This window comes from Hipposideros armiger, unplaced genomic scaffold (genome assembly GCF_001890085.2).
Source record: "Hipposideros armiger isolate ML-2016 unplaced genomic scaffold, ASM189008v1 scaffold_59, whole genome shotgun sequence".
Classification (NCBI taxonomy): Eukaryota; Metazoa; Chordata; class Mammalia; order Chiroptera; family Hipposideridae; genus Hipposideros; species Hipposideros armiger.
The window spans coordinates 709,331-727,251 of record NW_017731409.1 but is presented as its reverse complement, the minus strand read 5'-3'; the positions used below and the strand labels follow the sequence as shown (position 1 = coordinate 727,251).

The 17,921-nt window shown below is 45.7% G+C and overlaps 1 long non-coding RNA gene across 1 annotated transcript; it reads left to right on the top strand.

Annotated features, from left to right (window-relative positions):
- The first annotated feature begins 3,182 nt into the window (after positions 1 to 3,182).
- LOC109382034 (uncharacterized) lies at positions 3,183 to 10,880 on the top strand. The gene is made up of 4 exons (XR_002123871.1): positions 3,183 to 3,267; positions 3,662 to 3,756; positions 7,525 to 7,699; positions 10,718 to 10,880. It is a non-coding gene; the product is annotated as an uncharacterized LOC109382034 (long non-coding RNA).
- The last annotated feature ends 7,041 nt before the right edge of the window (positions 10,881 to 17,921 follow it).

Below are 17,921 nucleotides of genomic sequence, written 5' to 3'. Positions count from 1 at the left end.
ACCAGTGTTTTCAATTCTGTCTCTGTTAGGTTGGTTGCCTCAATTTCATTTAGTTCTATTTCTGGAGGTTTCTCCTGTTGTTTTATTTGGGACATGTTTGTTTCCTCATTCTGGCTGCCCCTCTGTGTTTGCTTGTATGTATCAGGTAGATATACTATGTCTCTCAGTCTTTGCTGAGTGGCCTTATGTAGTATGTATCCTGTGTGGTCCAAAGGCACAGTCTCCCTTATCTCCTGTGCATGTGTTCCAGGAGTGTCCCTTGAGTGTCATGTGTGTTCTCCTCTTGTAGTTGAGCCTTGATTGCTTTTGGCACATCAGTGAGTGGGACTGACTTCCAGGCTGACTGTGAGGATTGGCTATGCCCACAGTGTATAAGCTGCTGTGTGGGGGACTGATCCCTCAGAGGGGCATTTGCCCCCATAGGCTCTTGTGCCTGTTGAGACCACCCTTTGTGTGTGACACTTGTGGGGTTAACCAGGTAGTGCTCTGGTGTGATCTAAAGCTGGCCTCTGGGTGTGTTTCTTCTGGTGTCTCTTGGGAGGGGCTCCCATGCAGGCCAATTTCAGACTTGCTTGTTACTGGCCCATGGCTACCTGGTAGGAGCTACAAAGCTATATGTGGTTGGCTGCTGCCTGTGCCAGACCTGGAGGCATGTGGGGGTAGCCTCGCTGTGAACTGAGGCTGGCTGACACCAGTACTGGGCCTGGGGTAGCTTAGCAAAAGGCCGAGGGCCCCTAGGCCTATTGCCATCTGCTGGCTGCTCATAAGGCTCAGCTGTTGAAAGAACCTTCTTAAGTGCATGGGCCAGGCTGATTGACCTGGTGTTGAGAGTGCCTTTGGAGATGTAGCACTAGCTGAGCAGGGTAGGGTTCCAGGGAGTCATGATGCATGGCCAGTGGTTTTTACAAGGTTAATGCAGATTCACTTCTTGCACCAGTGCCTGGCCCTTGACCACTTTGCAAAACACCCTGAGAACACCGCAGCCAGCCACTGCTCACCTCGGGCTCTCAGGTCCCCAAGAGCTGCCCAAGAGTGACTGAGGTGCAAGTTTTGGTTTACTGCTCATCATTAAAAGTTCCCCGGAGGGCCGGCCGAGTGGCTCAGTTGGTTAAGAGCTCACTCAAGGGTTTGAGCTCTTGAGCAACAGCGGTTCGAGTCCGGCCCAAGCTGAGCTGCCGCTGAGCTGCCAACAGGTGGCAGGATGGCTCAGCTAAAAAAAAAAAAAGTCATAAAAATTCCCCGGACAGCCATGGGCTGTCTGCTGCTGTAAAACTCTTCCACAGCTTTTGGGATGGGGCCAGCCACCTAGGTGCTAAGAGTGCCCTGGCAATGCAGCTCTAGGTGGGTAGGGTGAAGTTTCAGGGAGTCACAGGATGTGGGTGGTTATTTTTACAGAGTTAATGCAGTTTTTATTCTTCCTGGCATGGGTGCCAGGCCCGTGACCAATTCACAAAAACACCGCAGCCAGCTACCACTTGCCTTAGGCCCGCAGGTCCCCAAGAACTGCCCAGGAGAGACTGCGGCAGAAGTTGTGGCACACTGCCCACCACCAAAAGTTCACCGGCTGCCACAGGCCCTCTACTGCTATAAAAGCCTTCTTCATCTTGTGGGGCAAGACCAGTCACTCAGTAGCAGAGAGTGCCCTGGGTGATGCAGTAGTAGCTATATGGGGCAGGGACCCTGGGCACCACCAACATGGTGTGCACCCATGGATTTTACCATACCAATGCGTTCTCAGATTTGGCCCCTTGGGGGAGGGTTCAACATAGAAAAGATGGTGCCCTCCTGTAGGCACCACATGAGGCAGGCTCCACAGAGGGAGAATGGCTGCTTTCCCTCCAGCCCTCGCTTCGAAGCCACACAACTCAGTCTTTCCTCATATGTCTCTGGCGCCTCTCAAATTGCCACCCCTCCAACAGAGACCAAGTGAGTGTTTGCAAGTGAGTGAGTTTGTGTGTGAGCCCTTTAAGAGGGCATCTGCGTTTCCAGCTGCCTTCTATCTCACCAGGAGGGGCAGACAGAGTCCTTGCTGATTTTCACTGTCAGATGCTGTGGGAACTCCCCTTCCTAGCACAGGACCCATGAGCCTGGTGTGGGGCTGGGACCCCTCCCTCTGCTAGGGGGACCACTGCCGCCGAGGTGTCCCTCCCAGTGTCCAACCGCTATCTGTGGGTTTGGGGTCAACCCATTTCACATCTCCGTCCCTCCATCTAGTCTTGATGTGGCCTCTTCTTTATATCCTTAATTATAAGGGTTGTGTTCAGTTAGTCTTCAGATGATTCTTAAGGTTGATTGTTCTATAATTTATTTGTAATTTTGGTGGGATCCTGGAATGCAGTAGGCATAGGGTTTAACTAATCTGCCATCTTGGAGCCAAATTCTCACCAGTCTTATGAGGGCACTAATCCATCACGAGGGTTTCATCCTTATGACCAGATCACCTCCCAAAGTCCTCACCTCCAAATACCATTCGGAATTTGGAATGGTACCAAATTCCAAATACCATCACGTTTGGAGTTAGGGTTTCAACATATAAATGGGGGGAGGGGAGAGGGAGCATTCGGTCCATAGCACTCACTTAATTTTGGACAAAAAACCTGTACAATGTAGACATTATTACCTCCACTTAAATTCCTTTTAATCAGCTCCCACAACCCACCTCAGTTCTGGGCTGTTGTGTTCATTTCCCTTCTCAATATAATCCTATCACAGAATAGTGATTATTCACTCTAAAGTTCTAAATCAGGAGTCAGTAAACTATGATCTGTGGGCCAAATCCACTGTTTTGTAAATCAAGTTTTATTGGAACATAGCCATGCTTACTTGCGTACATATTGTCTATACTGGTTTTTGTGTAACAATGGCAGAATTGAATAGTTTTGACAGATACTGTATGACTCCCAAAGTTTAAAATATTTACTATCCGGCTCTTTATAGAAAAATATTATCAATACCTGTTCTAATGACTGCTAACAACTTGTGCCAGTTAGCAATTTATTGCCTTCACTACCTGCTCTGAGATAATGGACTAGATGCATTTCTACTTGACAGTGAGCACGATGCTAAGGTTGGCCAGTAGAGGGAGCTGGAGAGACTTTGTAGGAGGAAGGTGCTTCTCTTCCTGGTTCCTGTGACCGTGCTTTCTGCTTTTTCTTGCTCCTGCTGCATGATGAGTGGTGCAGGTGTGTGGGAACATCCAGTGGCACCCTGCACTAGCTGCGTGCCTAGAGCAGTCTCTTGGTGACCTCGCTGCCTAGGCCCAGACTGGTGAGCACCTTCCTGAGCCTTCCTGAGGCAGACACCACGTCCTCTAAGCCTTGTCCCAGGCAGTGGTGCCCTGACTTCCTCTCACCAGCCTCAGTCCACCCTTGAATATTGTTTCCTGCTTACCTGGCAACTGTAGAGCAGCTCTGCCTCAAACAGGCTTCTCTGCTGCCCAATGGGCTACAATCATACCTGCTCCAATGAGGTCTGAACCCCCAACCTTGTGGAGGGGGCTCCCTTTCCAAGTTGTCCTTCCTTGATTAATCTCCCTCAGCCTTAGGGAACCCTTGAGAGTTCTGCTTTTGTCTTTATATTTATTCTCCATTCATAGCTTAATACCTCTTTGTATTAAACTTCCTCCACTTAAACTACTGTGTGTTTTTTGTCTCCTGATTAGACCCAGAGTAATACACAGTGTAAAGTGTAACCATTCCCAATTCTTGAGACTAAAGCCTTATGAAGGAATACAGGACACAAACCATCAAGTAAAAGGTAATATTTGTTAAAAATAAAGGGTTTTATTTCATACTTTGTTGAAGTAATATACTGTATGTTCATCATAGTAGGAAATTAGAAAATGCAGGGGGGAAAAATTACTAGAAAAATCATCACCCAGCGACCACCAGCTTGGTGTGAAGGTGGCAGGGACTTGTAAGCTGTGGGAAGACAGGTCCTGTTTGTTTATGTTCACAACTGCTTAGAGCCTGTATATAATAGGCCCTCCTGCTGAATGCATCAACAAGAGGGAGTGGGGTCCAATTAGTGCTACTTTGCTCACCATATGTACCATGAAACTGGCCTTGTCAAAATATTTGGAACCATTAAGCCACTTGGAAGAATCTCCAGTTAGGTGTCTTAAGCAGGTGACACTCGTGTTTGAGAACTGTCCTGAGACAGGAGAGACCACCCTGCACTAAACCATGGAGGTACGTCAGCAGGGAAATCTAGAGGGAATCTTACAACTAATCTAATGGACATTTTTTCCCACTTCTGGAAGGACCTCATTCCATTGTGTGTGATACCGGAGAAGTGTCCTCATTCCTGAGTATGACCATGCACGGGCTACTCTTCCATGGCTATTTGTCTACAAGACATTTATGGGTCTGCTGGAAAGAGTGGGCTGTCGCTCAGGAGCAGACTTCTTTCCAGTCTCGCTGGTCCTCTTACTAGGTCATCTGCCTCTGACGTGAAGCCACCTGCCTGTTCAGTGCTTTAGGCTCCTTGTTTTCGGAGGGGCTACTCTGAAGTGGTCGCTCTTGTTCCCTACAGGCCCCTTCCCCTGATATCTGCGTACACACACACACACACACACACACACACACACACACACACACACACTCCTTTGTTTTAATGGGCAATTCTAATGTCAAACATTGTGCACCACTGCCCGCCATAAAGTCTTAACAGCAGTCATCCTGATGTTTATATTTGGAGATTGAGAGATGAGTCGTATCCCATTACTGAGATGGTGGCCCCCTTTTTGCATGTTTCTCTTGGAGATCAGGAATCTGCCATCATGCTTCTTTTACCCTTCCAAATGTGTCACTCAATCACACAAGAACAATAAAAAATGCAATGTACATTTTTTGTTAAAGAGCACCAAGCTTAGCTAGGAAGTCTGGGAGTGCTGAAAAGGGTAAGACAGGATTCTCACCCTGCATGCCAGTTGAAGTAACAATACCCAAACATTCAAGAAGTTAAATAGTAACAGGGTTAAGTCAATCACAAGGCAGAATGTGATTGATATATTACTAATTAGTGCATTACTAACTAATTATTACTAATTAGTAATTACTATCCAGTGTTGGGCAAGTCCTTCAACCTCTCTGAGTCTGATTTCCTTTCTTGATTATATTAGCTTGCTGGGGCTGCCAAAACAAAATACTACAGACTGAGTGGTTTAAATAACAGAAATTTATTGTCTCACAGCTCTGGAGACTAGAAGTCCAAGATCAGGGTGTCAGCAGATTTGGTTTCTTCTGTGATCTCTCTCCTTGGCTTGCAGAAGGCTACCTTCTTGCTGTGTCCTAATGTGGTCATCCCTCTGTGTTTTCTGTGTCCTAATCTTCTCATAAGGACACTAGTCATATTGGATTAGGGTCCACCTTAATGACTCAACATTAACTTAATTACCTCTGTAAAGGTCTTATCTCCAGCCACATTCTGAGATACTGGGGGTTAGGATTACAATGTATGACTTTTGAGGGACAATTCAGCCTATACATTGATGAAATGTAAATAATTATTCCTGGCTGTCTCCAGTCATTCAAATATTGATTGCCTATTGTGGCATGCACTGGGATTATACTGGTGGAGTCCTATCACCATAGACTCTATAACAGGGGAGATGATTATAAACCAATCATAAGTGCTAGGAAGGAGAAGGAGTGCTGGGAGAGCATCTAATCAGGCAAGAGATAGTCATGTCCTGAACTAAGGCTGCAGCAGTGAGGATAGAGAGAATAGAAAAATATTAGAGATATTTATGATAGAGAATCAACAAAATTGGTGAGGGACTAGGTGTGGGACCAAAACTTAGGTTTCTGGCTTGGGCAACTGGATGTGATTGGCGTGGGTAGGGCCATTTGCTGAGATGGGGAATGGAGGAGGAAGAGGAACAAGCTTTGAGCAAAGATGATAAGTTCCTCTTTGGACCTGTTTAATGGCCATATCCATCAGGTGTCTAACTCAACATTTGAAAGCATGAGCTTCTGAGTCCACAAACCTGGGTTCAAATCCCACCTTGCCCATGTCCTGGCTGTGTGATCCTGGGAGAGTTACTCGACCTCTCTGAATTGCTATTTGTTCACTATAAAATGGGTATAGTAGTAATATCTCCCCTTTAAGGTTGTTGCTGAGAACCAAATGAGATAAAATATGTTCAGTACCCATGTACCTGGTGCATAGTTAGCACTCAAAAATGGCAAGTCATTACTATCATTATTCAATTGGAATGAAATGATTAGCAAATCCAAGCTTTCTTTTGGTTGATTTCTTATAGATCATGTCTCTAACCTGGATTTCAGTTCCTCTGCTCTATTTGGAAACATTGCCCTCTACTTATTTTGCCTTTAGAGGATTTTCCTGATGCTCAGCTCTTTAATAGAGTTGGGTAGAAGACAGGATTATTTTGTTTACCTAAAGTAAACATTGAGAAGGGAACTCAGTGCTCACTCCACATTCTCACCTCCAGGGGGCGCCCCTCCTCCACGCATCTGCTTGGGGTACTAATCTTCTAAAGTCAGAAACCAAGTCTGAAAACACTAAACCAAATCCCTAAAACCCAGAAGAGTGCCCAATGCACCTTGCAGGACAGTTTCACAAGGGAACTTGAAGAAAACGTCTCCCTCATTTTGGCTGTAGGAATTGACTTGTACCTACAATTCTCTAAGCAGACCATTGCTGTTTCATGCTTCTTTCTGTGTCTCTCTCTGCGTGTGCTATTTGCTGGCAATACTTTTACCATACTACTTTGCCTCACTAACTCCTTCTCATTTAGCAAAACTCAACTCAGATGTCACCTCCTTAGTGAAGCCTTCCCTGATTGGCCCTTCAGTCGGGGTTGGGTGCCTCTCGACCGTGCTTTCACCACACCCTGAGCATTGCATTTGGATGGAGCTACAATGTGTTTTAAAATATTTTATTATAGAGAACTTCAGACATTAAAAAAAATAGAATAAATGATCGAATAACGCCCATCTTACTGAACTGTAATTTCTGATTTTCTTATGCAGTTCACCCACTAGATAGGGACCTCTGTGAGGAGTGGACCTATATTTTATGACAATTTGTCTTCAGCCCCGTCCTCAGCCTGACACAGATACCCAATAAAGGTTTGAGGACTAAGTGGAAGTACATTTGGTCCCCTTTCTCTGTTCATACTCTTCCTCCTTTTTTCCTCATTTTTTTGGGAAGCTCTGCCCATCTATGCCTCTAGTTTTTGATGAGCAGCCAGCCGTGGACACTCCCAGCAGCACTAAAAGCTAAATGGGGCCTGCCATGACACCCTCCTTCATCGAAGTTTGTTATGGGCTTTGGGGCCACACACACACGCGCGCACGTGTCCAAATTTCAGCACTATCATGTTTTTTTGGTTTTGCTCTTTATGAACATGACAATTTATTTAATGTCTCTGAGCCTCAGTTGCATTACCTGTAAAAATAGAAATTGTTTGCTTTGCAGAGCTGTTGCTTGGAACATAGTAGGTGTGCAACAAGAGATGCTAGTTTCCTTTTTTTGTGGGTTTTATGTTGCTTCTAGGAAAATGACTTCATCTTTGGGGAAGAATGGCTGTGATTCATTATGCAGCTGGAACAATGACAACATGGATCTTTGGGAAACACCGGCTTCCCCTGCCGGGCGCAGGAAATGGAATATCAGCTTCCCAGCACACCCATGCCCTTTGCTTTTGACAAGGAAGGCCAGACTGACCAAGGTAAAATGAACAGGGCAGCGAGCCCCTGCACAGTGTGCTCCCAGCTCTGTTTGTCCGTTCTTCCACTCATTTGGTACTCCATATCCTTGAGCGCCCTCTGTGTTCAGGCACGGGCCCGGTGCTGGGGCTGGGTTGTAAACAGAGATGTGGCCACTGCCCTCACAGAGTCTGTGGTGTTTGTGGATGGGATAGAGAGAGAGACAGGTGCACACTGCAACATGGATAGGGCTATGAATAAAAACTGTGGGCTATGAGAGGGAACATGAGGGGGATCTAACCTAGTCTAGGGGATGGGAGGGCTTCCCGGAGGAAATGACATTGAAGCCAAGATATAAAGGAGAAACGGAAGTTAGCCAGACCAAGTGGACGGGGAAAAGAGAACCCTTCCATCTTCCCACCCCGGCTTACCTTCTTTCCACAACAACTCATGGTGTGCCCCATGTGGGTACGTCATCCAGAGCTCCCTGTCACAAAGCTCTCTACCTGTACCTCACATTTCAAACGTCCTAGCTCACCCTCTCTGGCCACCTTCTCAACTGACTCCAGGAACTAGAGTCTCCTTCTCACCAAGGAAATCGCCTTAAGATGACAGCTGAGAAATCTGCCCCTTTCAAAGAGCACTTGCCTTCTCCTCAAAGATGTGTACAGAGTAACGGTCCTTAAAGAACAGATTCCAAATACTGAGACTCTCAGCCACCTTCTTGGCCATGTTTGGGGGAATCAAATGGCTGTTGACTCCATCCTGAGCACAACCTCCTGCCCCACAGGGCAATCTTTCTTCTCTCCCTACATCACTGGACCCATCAACTTCTCTCCACCAGAGCAACCCAGCAACACCCAAAGCCTGTCCTTCCTGCTTTGGCACAGCCAGAGGCCAGGGCCCAGGGAACCAGGAAGGGCACACAGGTGCTCTGTTGCTGGGCAACAGGACCCAGCCCAGCCCAGCCCAGGGCAAAAAGTGAACTTGACATCAGTCCTGGGTGAACTCAGATGGTCTGTGAGTCTCAAAAGGAAAAGAAGGCTCACAAAGAACGGAGCCAGACTGCTTTAATTTCCTTTTCTTGACGAGGCTGGCAGATTAGGGCAACACTGGCAATCAAAGGCAAGATCCTGGATATGCTCTGTGGCTGAGATGGGGAAGCATGTTCCTAGTCAGACTACAGTCATATGGTGTCTGTCATCTCTAGTGGCAGTGCCGTCCCAAATGCTGTGCTGTTCAAGAGTTTTACCCACAACTTGGATGTAGACAGCGTGATCAAAGATGACACATTAATGTGGGCAGAGAGATAATAAAAATTTAGCTAGCATTTATATCCCAGTCACTTTTCACTTAGCCACTTCTTATTTTTTGTCTAGTGCCCATGGTGACCCTAAGAAGTGGGAGTTATTGCAGTCCCCAGTTGACAGATGAGGAAACCAATTTAGATGAGTTAAAATGCCCAAGGTCATACAACTAGCAAGTGTTGAGATGGGGTTGGAAAGCCATCTAAAGCTCTTCACTAGCACTGACAAACTCCATCCATTCATTCAACAGATATTCATTGAGCTCCTTCCATGTGCCAGGGAGTTTTAGAGGTACGGCACACAAGATCCTGGTCTCGTGGAGTTTGCATCCTAGTGAAGAGAATGGAAACAAAGAAGAAAACAGATAAAAAAGATAATTTCACAGGAGTGCTATAAAAAATAAAGTGGGAGGATAGGATAGGACCACTTTAGACTGAAGGGTCAGGGAAGGTGTTTGTGAGTAAGTGACATCTGTATAAAAAGGACCCATGGCGGGGAGGATTAGGGGAAGGCCCTTCAGCAGAAGTGGGTTTGGCACTTTTGAGAAACAGCGTACTGGACTTGAATGGGTACCAAGTGAGCTGTGATTCTAGACTGAGTCCCATGGACTTCCATGGAATAAATGTACAGTCGTGTACTTCGTCTCAGAACAGAAACTGCCCAAACACAGGACATTATGGACTTGCCTAAACGGGGCTGGGTGAGAGAAGCTGGAGTTTCAGTTGATCTGGCAGAGTTCACATAACCTTGAGTTGCTCTGATAAAAGTAAGGCCTGGAGTGGAGTAGAGGATGACTTTCTCCTTCCTGACCAGGTCAGACCCACCTGGAGATCCATGCATGTTCTGGACACTGCACTTTAAGACATCAACACACAGATTGTCCCCCTAGAGCAGGGGTGTCAAACTGGTGGCCCGCGGGGTGCATGCGGCCCTCGAGGTAATTTTTTGTGGCCCGCGATGCTCTGAAATAAAATGAAAATAGAAAAAATTGTTATGAAGAAAATAGCGCTTAGGGGAGATTGAGGCAATACCGTACACACAATTCCCTCGTTAACCCTTTCACTACTGAAGACGAGTATACACGTGGCCCAGTGCCTTTCCTGGGGGCCTGTGGGCATGTATAAATGCGCTGACTCAGTTCCGGCGACGTTTGGAAGCGATATGTCTGCCACTCTCAGTGTCACATAATGTAAACAGATCCCAATAGTGAAAAGGTTAAAAAGAGCACTCGGGTAAAAAAGAATAATTTTCGTTTTATAAATACATTAAATAAAAGAAATGTTTAAATAAAAGCAATTATATAGTGTTTTAATTATGCTATCCATATTCCTGAATCCTCGCTTCAGAATATAAATTTAACAAAATTTGTAAATATGATGTGGCCCGCGTGAATCTTGCCTGTTGCACCAAATGGCCCGCGTTTTAATTGAGTTTGACACCCCTGCCCTAGAGGATTGCCACCCCAAGGTGGTGAGCAGGGTGGGTCAGAAAAATCATTTTCCAGGTAGAGGAGATTTAGGGAAGCATGAAAGCTGTCTCCAGAAAAATCTAGGGTCAGCGGGAAGGAGTTTTAAGAAATCAGATTTCTTTTTATTTTTTTCTGCTGATAAAATGAATATGTGCAGACATTTCCTAAAGTAGAAAAAAGGTATAGTAAGAAGGAAAAGCAATCACTTTTAATCCCATTATCTAGTAGAGACAACCACTGATAACATTTGGTTATTTCTAACTTAGGTGCTACCTCTGGAAAGATACACAAAAACATCATTGCAATTGTCTCTGGAAAGAATTGGTGGGAGACTGGTTTTACTTCTCACTTGGTACGTTTTGAATTTTATACAATGTACATGTAATGTAAAAGGTATATAAATAATGGTAAAAGAGAAGGCTCTTTGGACTATAAAAGAAATGAGTCTAGTCATTTGGATCATTCAGAATATATAACATATAGTTTCTTTACAAATTAAGCTTATCTGTGTGCATTTAAAATGTATTTGTAAAACTTTGCTTTAAATATCTCCCTGAAGCAGACCTCTTATCTAAGCAGGCACTCCTGTATTGTTTCAACGTGACTCTGGGAATTGTCATAGAAAGTTGGACTCAGGCCTCTTTTCCTTTGTACTCGCTTTGGAGTCAGAAAACCCATATTGCAATTTTGACTCTACCATATAACTTTGAGTGAGTTACTTTAACTTCTCTGAGGAAAAAGAGCCTAGCTTTCTTCTAAGTAAAATAAGGATATGGGGTCACAATCCCTTATTCATAACTGTGAAATCCCAGAAGTTCTAAAAACTGAGTTTTTTTTCCCCTAAGTTTGGCATAAAAACTGGTTAGGTGACAAAACCTGACCTGAACTAATGTGAAGTCATTTACAGTTTTATTGATCATGCTTAATGCGACTGTTCAAACATTTCACTACAGAACATTGAATGTGTGGGCTACATAGTGCTGTCCCAACACCCCAACGGGGAGTGTTATATAATATGCGGTACCAGCTCCGTAGCACCTTTATAATATCCAAGGAATTCTGACTTCCAAAACACATGTAACCCCAAATGACAAAAAATTTAAGGTATAAAAAGTAGTAGGACAAGATTGCTAACCGCTTACCCAACGTCCATTCTTATCACCTTGCTTACTACAGAACCGGAACTAGAAATGTGCCCAGCTAAAATAGTCCACTTCCTAGCCTTCCTTGTAAATCAGAGTGGCCAGTAAGATGTTATGGGAAGTGTTTGGTGGGGCTTCCAGGAAAGCACCCCATTTTCTTCTTCTTACTGCCTGAATGTGGATGTGATGGCTGGAGCTATGGCAGCTATCTAGAGTATGTTTACATCTCTAAGTAACAGTAGTTACATCTCTGTTAAAGGTAATACTAACTGAATCAATGGCCTAATAAATTGCCCGAAGACTTACAAATCTCATAAAAGCCCATAAGAGCACACGCAAAGAGATGTGGTACCCATGGAGGTGTTCTGATGATGTTAAGGACATGCCCAACAGGAAGGAGTGAGCTGGCAACCCCCAGCTTCCATTAGAGCTTGAGTCCTTGCCATAGGAAAGAAGCACTCAGGAGTGTTATTGGTGCTCAGCTTTCCAACCAATGATGCCAGTCTCAGGGAAAGAGGGATGAAGGCTCTAGGGTGTGGGTGTAAGAGCCCAGGAGGGGCCTTGGCCCCCTGGAGGCTATGCAGAAAACCATCAGTCAGTGCTGATGGGCTTTCACCTAATCCTGTCCCTGAACCCAACAGGTCCTGAGAGAGCCAGTCCTATAAGGGTTGGGATGTGGTGGGGTGGTGGGTTGCAGAGAGCCTTGGCTCTGAGGGGCGTTGGGGTGGAATGGAAATCTGGAGGGCTTGAGTTAGAGGGCTGAGCCCAAGGCAGGCTATGAGACAGTGCATGGTGGGGGAAGCCCGAGAGATCCTAGGATGGTTTCCTAAAGCAAACACTCGGTGCTTCTAGAAAGGCTACAGGGGGACTCACTGGGAGAGGGCAGGAGGGTTCTTGGGGGCTGGAACTGGGGAGAGGGGTCTGGAGGACTGGCTGCGGGTCTCTAAGAACAGAGAGACCATAGGGATCCAGGGCCTCTGAGTTCATGATATTGTTTGTTGAAAGTCATTGGTTTGTTAATTATGTAGTTTTCTCTGCAAAATTGCTGTGACCTCTGTCAAAACACTAGTTGTTTTTGAACAACTATGGCCATCACTTGTCACAAAAGCCTTGTCCTCTTATAGAGGACATGTTGTAGAGTAATACTTTCGAATAATCTGTGAAGGTGGGCGACCAAGAGAACAGGACTGTAGAAAAAGTATCTTTGTTAATATGATCACAAAATATTTGAATGCCCCGTCACTAGATGAAAAGGTGCATTTAGAGACACTCCTCTTAACTCCAAATTCCACAGTATACTGCTTGAACTGATAACTGTTTCTGCCTGAGGGTTCGTATCAAAGTTGAATTTTAAATGTGTCACATCTGTCAACTCCTCAGGGTTGCACAGAGCCTTCAGGTGCCCGGTGGAAGGCACGGAGCCTGAACAAGTGTGTGCACGCCTTCCTTTCTTCTCATCTTTGCGTTGTTCCTCCATCCCCAGCCCATCCCAGCTCCATGGAGATCAAAGCCGCTCCCTAGACCATACAAAGCCATTGCTGGAAAAGCCACATAAACACAGCAGCTCTTTGCTGAGTGGGGCTGGGAGTGGTGCCAGGCCAGTTATATTGGAAGGGAAACCTTCCAAATGCTGGATTAAGCCTCTGGAGCAGATGTTGCCTGCGGATCGCCAGCACTCAGAGAGCTGGGCAGGCAGCAGGCGTGGACTGGGATTTGGGTGCCTCTCAAAGCTGGCGAACAAAGACCTGCAGACACCACGCTGGCTGATGCAGAGGCTGAGGGAGGGTCAGCTGTCAGGGTCCCCGGGGCAGCCTGCTCAGTGCCCAAGAGTCTAGAATTGCAGTGAGTCATTTCAACTGGAAAGGAAGGGCACAGAACAAGTGTTCCTATGAACATTTCCCTGACACCTCACCCACACAGTTCACAATGGATATTCCCCCTCTTCCGTCTCGACGTAAACTCAGCCTCCCTAGTTTGAACACGGGAACAACTTAACGCCTGAAATTTGCAAAGGAGTGAGGCTTTGAGAAACTCTAGAAATAATGTAGGCACCGTATCCATAAACCATGATTTTGCACACAAAGCCCAACAGCTCAGCGTTGATCTTACCACTTTTTGGAGTAGGTGATTTGAGGAACCAGAGAGGTATGCCAGCTAGAGGACATCTCTCTCCACGGGCATGTTATGATTCCTGAAATTTCACAATGGCCAATAGAAAGCACTAAGTGACTGAGTCAGGGTAGAAAAGAAGAGAACAAAAAGGGGAAGGAGCCAGGAGCCCTGAAAAGATGCGATGAAAGATACATTTACTGACTACATTGATCTGCTTAAGCACAGCTTTGGGGCAAAGAAACATTATCCCACAGTGTCGAAAGGAACAATGGATTTGGAGTCAGGCAGACTGGGGTTTGAATCCTGGCTGTGACACTTACTGGCTGGGTGACTTTGAGCTAGTAGTTACTTGATTTTTCTGAGTCCCCATTTCCCATTGTTAAAGCAGGCTAATGATTCCTGTCTCACAGGGCTGCTGTGAATGTGAATGAGGCCTTGCACACACATGTAGTTTATTAGAATCTGTGGCCCCAGAGTCATCCCTGCCAGTGCGTGTCTGGGGCCGGAGTGTTCCATTAGCAAGCAGATTCTCTCTGCTGTCAGCATTCATCTCAGCTCAAGTCCCTGGCTTGTTCTAGGGCAGTTACTCCAGAAGTTTTGGTGACATTCCCTGCAAGCTGTTGAGAGGCTGGAGGCTTGGATTTCACTGAAGTCTTCAAAAAGTACTTGCCTTTTGAGGCCAGTTTCCCTTTGTCATATTTTTTTTTCCCATTGATCCTTGGCCTTTGGGAGAAGATTTTCATCTGTCTAACTCCCCTGAAATTAATCTTTCTCTGGAAGTATTCCTTACCACCAAAGAAGAGCTGGGCCTATCCCCAGACAAATTTGCAAAGTGGGTGGGACAGAGAAGGAAGAGGAGAGAAAAAGCTGGAGTCAAGTCAGGAACAGGAACTGGTGTGAGGGCAGCAAATAGAAAAAGCGCAGGGACTTAGAGGTGATAGGACGGGGGCCTTGACATTGGAGGGCCACTCCCTAAATAACTGTAGGGACCAGCAGTCCCCATGGACCTGCTTTCTCCGAGGGACTCCTGTCCCCACTAGGATGCAAAGCAGCCTGCCCCCCTAGACCTGTGCAGGCGATGCCTCTGTGTAGATTCTAAAATCAACGTCATGTTTGCCTGTTCCCTATGCCCTCCAGCTGCCTCAGAGAGGCCCACGGATTCTTTACTAAGGCCCATGCCATGCACTGCCTACCACCACCCAGTGTAGGGCAGGCTTCCTGGGTATGCCACCTGTGTAGTTGTGCAGGTCCTGTGCTCAGAACCTGCCTTGGTTTAATGCTCTTGTTCTGTCATTTTGAAATTGTTAACTTAATTTTGAAGTAGATGAGTAAGTGTTTTGTAAGTGAAATCCAGTGGATCAATGGATCATGCATGATATAAGATGCCTGGTGACAGCATGGGGCAGGGCAGGCAGCAGGAACACAGAGGAATGGACCTGGTGGCCCCGCATGCACACACATGTCTGGGACCATCAAGGGCTCCACTGGATCCTAATGTGGCTGGGCCAGATCTGGGCCCAGATTGGTGGCAGTGACAGTGGTGGCAGCAGCAGCAGTAACCACAGGAGAAAGGAGGGGCTCTACAGGAAGGTAGCACTAGGACCCCAAGTGGGAGGCCCACTTGTGTCTCTGGAGCCCATCCTTGCAGAGTCTGTACAAATAACTCTTGGGCCTGAGCTCCTGGACAGGAATTGCTGGCCTCTAGGAAGTAAATTTTGGCAGTAAATTATTACAAAAATAAAAGCATATATATAGACATTGCAATAGAGCATAATAAGGAATTATTAGACTTCTTTAAGGTGTTTAGAATCTTCAGTTTTTAGAACTGCTGCAAAATTGCAAAGAAAATATTCACAGCCCTAGAAAAAGAAATTAGATCATTGCACTCAATGGAAAAGAACACTATTCATATGAAGCTTTGGATAAACCAATAATAAACCAATTATTAACAAGCAAAACAATTTCAAAATTAATTTTTCTTATAATTAAAGATACGAGAGAATGCATAAACAGGTGCTTTAAAGTATATTCAAAAGACGGGCCACTTTCAGTTTCTTATACAACCTCCACAAGTTACAGGAAATGTCAGAAAAAACATTAAAAGGCTGTTGTGTAAACACATTTAAAATCAAATTCAGACTTGCGTGAGACTGATATGAAGAATTAAATCTTAGAAAGATTGTTCCATGAGAATCATCAGCTCTAAATGCACTAAAATTTATATTTTGAAAAAACTTATCAGAAATGTATTCCAATGTTGTCACAGCCCATAAAATACTCCTAACAGCTTCAGTAACAGTTGTATCAGCAGAGAACTCCTTCTCAAAATTAAAAATTATTGAGCTTTACTTGCGACCTTGCATTTACCAAGAGCAACTAACATCATTCTCAGTTATGAAGACTGAAAATAAAGTTGCTAAAATTATAAATTTTAATGACCTCATAAAGGAATTTGCAGAAAAGCAAGCCAGAAAATTCTTATGATTAATCAAGATCTAACATTACTGAAGTATTATTATATATTATATTACATAAAATATGACACCAAAAATACTTTTTTACAATTTGTGAGTTTACGTTGTTACTCATATATCACTATTACCCCTATTACTTTTTATAAGTAATAAAATATTTCTAAAGGCAAAAACTTTATATTCTAGTACCTTGAGCAGCACTTTCTTCCTACTCTTTGGACAAGGCATTTTTATTTTGCATTGGACCCCCACAAATTATAAGGTCTGCCCTGCCTCAGTGCATTGGAGGCTCTCTAGATTCTAGCAAAGCCCATAGACATATAAACACTTATGTTTTAAGAGTTCCTCTAGACTCCAGAACAGTGGTTCTCAACCAAGGGCAATTTTGTCCCTACCTCAGGGGACATGTGGCAATATCTGGAGACCCTTTTTGTTGTCACAGCTAGGAGGCTGCTACCAGTATCTAGTGGGTAGAGGCCAGGGATACTGCTAAACATTTTGCAATGTACAGGACAGCCCCCACAACCAGGAATTATCCTGTCTAAAATATTAATTGTGCTGCAGTTGAGAAACCCTGATCTAGAGTCTCCAAGTGTGGTTTTGGGTTAGCAGAACAGCATCTCTGGTGGGTTGTTTGAAGTGCAGACTCTCAGGCTCCAACCCAGACCCTCTAAATAAGAATCTGCATTTTAATAAGATCCCCAGCTGACTGGTGTGCACATAAAAGTTTGAGAAGCGCTGAGCCAGGGGATGTGAATCTCTAATGTATATTTCAGACATGCGTGAGGGAGCCCTTCTCTGCCCCTTCAGCATTGCCATCCCGGACGGCAGGGACCCCAAGGACTGTGCTGTTCCTGCCACTTTCTTGATGCTTCTTGCTTGTCTCCCAAGGCCCCGTGCCCCCCACGCATGTGACAGGCAGGCCCAGGTGCAAGGACACTGAGTGGTGTCTGATAGCACTTCAGTTCTGGCACTCTGTTTTGAACTTGTACCTCTGTCAAGCAAGTACGCAGAGAAAAGGCAGTCGGCTGGTCTCAGACCTGGGCATATCAAAGCTCTGGCCCGGCTCCCAGCTGGCCGAGGCCTCCCTCTGCTGCAGTGGGCCCGAGTGCTCTGTGACATGCCTCTGCACACTTAGGACTGCTCCTCCAGCTGCCACCGTTTTCAGAGCACAGCCTTTGAGCATGCTGTTTCCCTCACAATGACCTCCCACTTTAACTGCCTCTGAGCCTTCAGGACTCACTTGTCTCCTTGTCCTGGAAGCTTTCAGTTTTCCTTAGGGTTCCCATAACCCCCAGCAGATAGATCGGTGACAGTGGCCCGAAGCTCCAGGGTCTTCATGGGAGGGAAACAAAATGAAGGTCAGGTGGGGGCTGTGGCAAATGCAGGGCTCCTGACGGTATAAACAAATGCAGGCCCAGTGTTTACAAAGCTTTGGGTTTGTTTTTCTTTGTGTTTTTTTTTAAAGATTTTTATTGGGGAATTGGGGGGATGGGAACAGTGCTGGGGAATTGGGAAGGGGAACAGACAAGTTGCTGTCCTTTTGTTCTTCAGTCGTTGTGGAGGACGTTGCTTCACTGGCCCAAGTTGGCACCATCATTGCGCTCTTTCCGGGCGAGGCAGATCAGTCGCCGGTTTCTGGACGGCTGCTCACTGTGGCTGCTGGCCGCTCACGCTGGCTGCTGGCTACACACGGTAGCCCATGGCAACCCACTGCAGCAGGGGCTGCAGCCTACGCCGTC